Source organism: Mus pahari, chromosome 7, assembly GCF_900095145.1.
Source record: "Mus pahari chromosome 7, PAHARI_EIJ_v1.1, whole genome shotgun sequence".
Lineage (NCBI taxonomy): Eukaryota > Metazoa > Chordata > Mammalia > Rodentia > Muridae > Mus > Mus pahari.
In genome coordinates this window covers 72,189,768-72,195,767 of record NC_034596.1, presented here as the reverse complement: position 1 = coordinate 72,195,767, position 6,000 = coordinate 72,189,768, and the positions used below count along the sequence as shown (strand labels likewise).

Below are 6,000 nucleotides of genomic sequence, written 5' to 3'. Positions count from 1 at the left end.
AAAAAAAAAAAAAAAAAAAAGGTAGCAACACGTCTTTTGGACAGGGTAGTTCTGGGGATCTAACTCAGGGCTGTGTACACGCCATGAACATTCTCTTCCACTAAGCTCTATTTCCAGCTATCTGAAATGAGCAAATAAAATAAAATGTATCCATTTGATTGAGATAATCTTGTCATTCTATTCCTTCAGTCATCTCAGAACATTCATCTTCTCCACCTATCATGGAACACATCCATACAGTCTTTTCCAATACCCACCATGGAAAGACAAAAATTATTTCTTTGCATTCTACTTACAAATCCTGTCTCTAAGAGCTCAGAAGGAACAGGAGAGGGAAGGAAAAGAAAGCTTGGCTCCCATCTTATTCTGTGTATAGACTTAACAGGAAGCCAAACTGACTGAGACACTCTACAGAAGTCTCCGCAGAAGCCACAGGCTTGAATGTCCTATCAGCATTATGACCAGCCAGGCTCCCACCGGCCAAAGGCACAGCAGAGGCTGAGCTGCACCAGCAGGCATCCTGAGTGCACAGAGTCAAGTGTGCCGAGGGCCAAATGCTGTGTAGTTTACCATATGCTAACTTTGGAGGTGTGATCTAATTTCCTCCAGGCCTTGAGCCACTCACAAAGGCCCAGCAGTGTTTTTAGAGGCTCTTGAATCCTAATGAGGCAGGGAGGGGGCCTCTAATGCAATCTGCCTTTCATCAGAACTGACAGGGGAGGCAGTTGTGGAATTCTGTCCTCCAGGGTGTGACGTGGCTGCTACAGTCTTGAAATCAGAGCAGTTGTGATGACTTCAATAAATCCTCACAAGATAGTGTTATTAATATTCCTGTGTAGGAGGAGGGTGGGTGCGGTGCATCAGACCCTTATTGGAGACACCGGCCACTCCTTTTTTAAACCTGCTTCCCCACTAGGTGTATGTAATCCTGACCTGAGCTGTACATGGTCTTAGGTGCTGGAGAGTATGTAGGAGGTAGAAGATTGTCTGGGGTGAGGATTCAAATGAGGCAGCTATCATGACTAAATTGTTTCTTTGGCCTGTTACTGCTGGATCTACTGAGGGTGGACAGAAACTCGCCTCCTAGGACAAGACGATCAGCAACTAGTGGCTGGGCAGGGGATGAATGGAACCAGAGATGAGTTGGGGGCAGTGCAGTTGGCCTCTGCTAAAGGAGATGGGTTAGCAACTGAGGCTGAGCCATCCGAGGGAAGAGCATCACGGGGCAGGGGGGGGGGCACTCCAATGTGGCCTTCTTTCCCCATGTGGTCTGGATAAGCATGTCTCCATGCTGGAATGGCAAGTGGGGATTCCCCTGATACTGATGTAAGACATGAAACAGAAGCTGAGCTGCCTAACGCAAAGTCTGCAGGGGAGATCCCAGGGCAACCGCTCTCCTCTATACTCCTTGATGTGACACAGGGTGACAGGCTTCTTGATGTCTGTATTAGAGACACCCTCAGATGCTTGATGGACCTAAGAATATATTACCATCCCGGACACCTCCATGTATGGATGGAATAGTACAGCCAAGAAAACCAAGACTGTGGCCCATCAGACAAGCAGCTGAAACTGAGCTGTCTACCCGGAGGGCGGAATCCTCCCAGGGAGGGAGGAGTTAAGAGTGGGAACAGGGCATGTGGGTGTTTACTCCATGTTAGTTTTCCAGCAGGATACCCTAGCCTAGATAAAGACATGAGGCAGAGGTGCTGGCTTGCCACTGCTTAGGGCTGGGGCAAACAATGGGAAAGTGTAAATTGGATCTAAACAACCCTCTGCAATCCAAGAGTCTGGAACACGTGGGAAGAATCAAACAGGGAAACGAGGTAGAATGATAGCTAGGGAAAGGGGCCAGGGGGGAGAGAGGAGCATGTGAGAGGTCTGTGTGTTCAGCAGGGAGTTAAGAACTTTACAGCAGTGGGTACCTTGGGACTGGGATATGGGTCTTTTGAGGTTTGCCAGTGTCTGTGCTGGGTCATGATCTCTATGAGGAAGGAGAGGTGTTGGTGGACCTGGGTAATTTAGACTGGCACATCCATCCGGTTTGTAAAGGGCTAAAGCCATCAAGAGGAGATTCGAAAAAGAAAAGCCAGATAAAATGGCCTGTTCATGTCCAGGTCACTCGAAAGCAAATGAGGCAAAATCTGTGTTCACATGGAGTTCGTAAGAAAGCTGACAGAAAGTCAAATACATTATGAGCTCCTAGTATAATGTTTCTCAACCTGTAGGTTGAGACCTCCTTGGGGTCCAACAACCCTTTCACAGAGCTCACCTAAGATCATCAGAAAACACAGATATTTTAATTACAATTCATAACAGCAGCAAAATCATGGTTACGAAGAAGCAACAAAAATAATGTTAAGGTTGGGGTCACCACAACATGAGGAACTATATTAAAGGGTCACAGCATTAGGGAAGCCGAGAACCGCTGGTCTAGAAGCTTGAACAACCATTCCCTAAAGAAGTGGAAGAGGGACAGTGACCCCAGTATACCCACTGCTATGGGGGAAGGAGCCTTGAGGGCAAAAACTGCCACAGCCACTTCCCTAACATGGTAGCCAATGCTGCTCATACACAAGGGCCTTGAAGGGCAACTAAGTGCCCCGTGATGAATTGCAGATTTACTGGCACTCTTCTAATGTGCAGAGATGCCAGAGCCATGAGCTGCCTTAGTTCCTGGCTGCCCTGAGGGTCACCAAGGACAATGAACATCAGCGGACTGATACAAAGACAAAGGGATGTAAGTAAAACTCTTGCTGGGGTAGACAATTATCCCCACTATGCTCTGTACATTTTTTCCCTTGAAAATACACCAAGAGTAGAGATTCTCTACCCAACCCGGGACACTTGGAACAGTCAGCTGTGACTGATGATGGCAAAGCAGTAGAATCAGTGCTGGCCTGGAGCTGTCAAACCCAGGAAGCCCAGTCAAGCAGCAGGTGTGGTAAGCAAGAGTGCAGTGCTGCTACCTCCTGTCCCCAGGCTGGGCAGTACAGCATGAGATGGTTCTTTCAGGCCCACCAGGCATGGGTAGGCATGCACGTGACCTATGGCAGTACCCCAAGACGAGGAAGTAAGCTGGCTCATGGACAATGACTGTGGATACAGTGAGCTAAATAAATAAGGTCGTGCCTCCCACATGCACTGCTGCATCCAACATTGCTCTTTGGAAGAAACTACTAATAAAAGCAACGGGATCAAAGTCAGACATGCCTTTAATCCCAGCACTCAGGAAGCAGAGGCAGGCTCGAGGCCAGCCTGATCTACAGAGTGAGTTCCAGGAGAGCCACGGCTACAGAGAGAACCCTGTCTCAAACAAAGCAATGGGATCTTTTGAATCTCACTACCAGTTTTAAAAAATATTTCCCTAGCCACTAAGTCCTAAAACCTAGTCTCACTTGCTTGGAATAGCTGCCTGTGGTAGGCATTTGGAGCTCCTGTCCCCACTTTGTGAAAAGAGTTCCTTTTCACAATGTTACAGGATACAATGTTAACCTCTAGATGCTCTATATTTCACAATGTTACAGGATACAATATTAACCTCTAGAGCTCTACAGATTTGGGAAAGCACCTAGAAGAACAGAAAAACAGAAGGTAAAGAGTGTATCCTGGGTGTGGGGGTATCTCCCTATGTTACTGGCAAGGGAGACCCCTAAAGTCCCACTACACAGGCTATATTGCTATTGGCTCCATACTAATGGTATGTAACTCGATGGTAAGACCCTATTGCTGAAATTCCGCATGCTCGGGTTGCAGAACAGGAATCAGGCTGGGAATGAACTAGAAGCTCACTGGTTGCTTTTCATGGTGCCACAAAACACTATGCTGTCTGCTGGGAGAAAACTGTCACCAACAAGCCTGCTTGGCTGTGCACTCTGTGTGTTAATGTCATCAACATGACAGGCACAATGTGCCTGCTGATGAAGCAATGGCACATCTGTTTTGGATACAACCAACAACGTATCAATGGAGGGAAACTATGTTTGGTATTGTAAAACAGTAAAAAAAAACCCTGTGCAGGCAGGAAGGCTACTGCTACTGTTTTGTTAAATAGTGTATCTTTACCTGTTACCAGTTTACTTTCTACACATTTGTCTAAACAACAGTTACCTGAGAGACTCATAATTACTCAAAATTGTTGAAAACATCTTGCTGTGCTCTATATTGTTGCTGAGATACAGCGACCCAGTGCTCAGCAAATAATCATACATCCATACAATTCCAAGGTTCAGGGATCACTGCAGAAGAGAATATAACAATACAAAACCCAGGAGAAGGGGTGGAATATTGTGGAATTCTGTCCTCCTAGGCATGACATGACTGTTGTCATCTCGAAATCTTGATTAACCTATGTGATACTCAGGAAGGGGAGAGGAGGGTTCTTCAGCAGAGACCCCAGCCTCTCGCTCCTTCCTGACTGACTCGGCTACCTGTGGCTTTAGAGAACATAGGATGTGCAAGATTGGCTGGGGACGGGAACTCCAACGACGCAGCTTTTGTGACCGTCACCTGTGGGGTTTGGTGATGCAGCTGCCCATGTCTCCCATACTCTCTGAACAACTCCAGTGCATTCGATGGTTCACCAAGCAGGACCTGGATGAAATTTTCTTTGACCTCTTAATGCCCTCTCTATCAGAGATGGACAGAAATAGACTCCCAAGAAAAGTCACACAACAGACACCGAAACCACAAGTCCCAGATCACACACAGAGCTGGGGAGGGAACCAGGTATAACTTTCTATGTAGCTTCTTCCTGTCCCCATATCCAGCACCACGGCTCTCAGGCTTGTCTGCTTTTCTCTTCACCACTGTCACCCAAACCCAAGCCATTGTCATCCAACTGGATCAATCTTCTGTTTGCCCCCTCCTCCTTCCAGCCCAGAAACCAGAGAACATGGCTGGAACACCCTAATTGATTCACTGCAACCAGAGAACTGGGAGAGTACAGGTCAGCTCATATCACTGCCTACCTAAAACCCATATGAATTTATTTGCCAGCCTCTGTAATGAGAGCTCAGAGTCTCCTCAATCGGTCCCCAGCCTGTCCCAGCTCATTGTTCCCTGGTGCCCGCAGGACTCCTACAGCTCGGTAGCTTTCAGCTAACTGCTCATCCTTGAACACATCCTGCTCTGTCACTTGTCTCTCCTCTCTCCCCAGAGAATACTACAAATGTCATAGTTAATTCATGAATAAATGAATAAAATTGAATAAATAATGGCCCCCTTTTTGTTTGTTTTTCCAGTACTAGGGATTGAATCCAGTGCCCCAGATATATGAAATAAATGCTCTAAGTTAGAGCTGCATGTCAAACTTCCATTTGACATGCCTTTTATTTTGAGACAGGATCTCACAGTTGCTAGGCTGGCCTTGAATTTACAATTCCGTTCAGTTTTCTGAGTAGGTGTCTGAGATTACAGGCCAGGCCCAGCTAACACTGGCTCCTTCCTTAGCTGTTAATCGCTGGTTTCGTAGGTACCCAGAAGCTATCAACGCCTGAGTGAGGCATTCTTAGAAGCTACCAGGAGTTGTTCTAGGCACCCAGGATCAAGAGCCCATCTCTGTCTGATCAGACACTGGAAAAGGGGGCTCTCAAAGTGATAAACTGTCTCTGGTTTCGATTTTTTCTCCTGAGTACTGGCTGGTGCTTATGTGGAGTGAAAAACTACAGAAGTCATGTTCTAGGAGCCAAGCATGATGGGGAGACTAAGGACATCTGTCGGTTTGATCTTCCAACCATGGTGTAAGTGACAACTGTAGGCTTGATGGCAGATTTGTTCCAGGACCACAGCAGGGGAGGAGGATGGCCTGGTGCTCCTTAATGGAACACACAGAGCTGACTGGAGAAGTTTCCCTGCATTTGTCTAGCACATATGAACATGAACACAGAAAAAGACTGCATTTTGGAAACTTAGAGAATAATATCTAGAACTAGTGTGTTAAGGAGACACCATGGAGACCCTGCCATGACTCGCTTGCTTGTGCCTAGTCTCATTCAGTTT

At 46.8% G+C, this 6,000-nt stretch overlaps 1 protein-coding gene across 1 annotated transcript in view; it reads right to left on the bottom strand.

The window, feature by feature from the left end:
- Positions 1 to 6,000, bottom strand: part of Fntb (farnesyltransferase, CAAX box, beta) — a 93,729-nt gene that overhangs the window by 33,586 nt on the left and 54,143 nt on the right. The gene's annotated exons all lie outside the window — the stretch shown is intronic.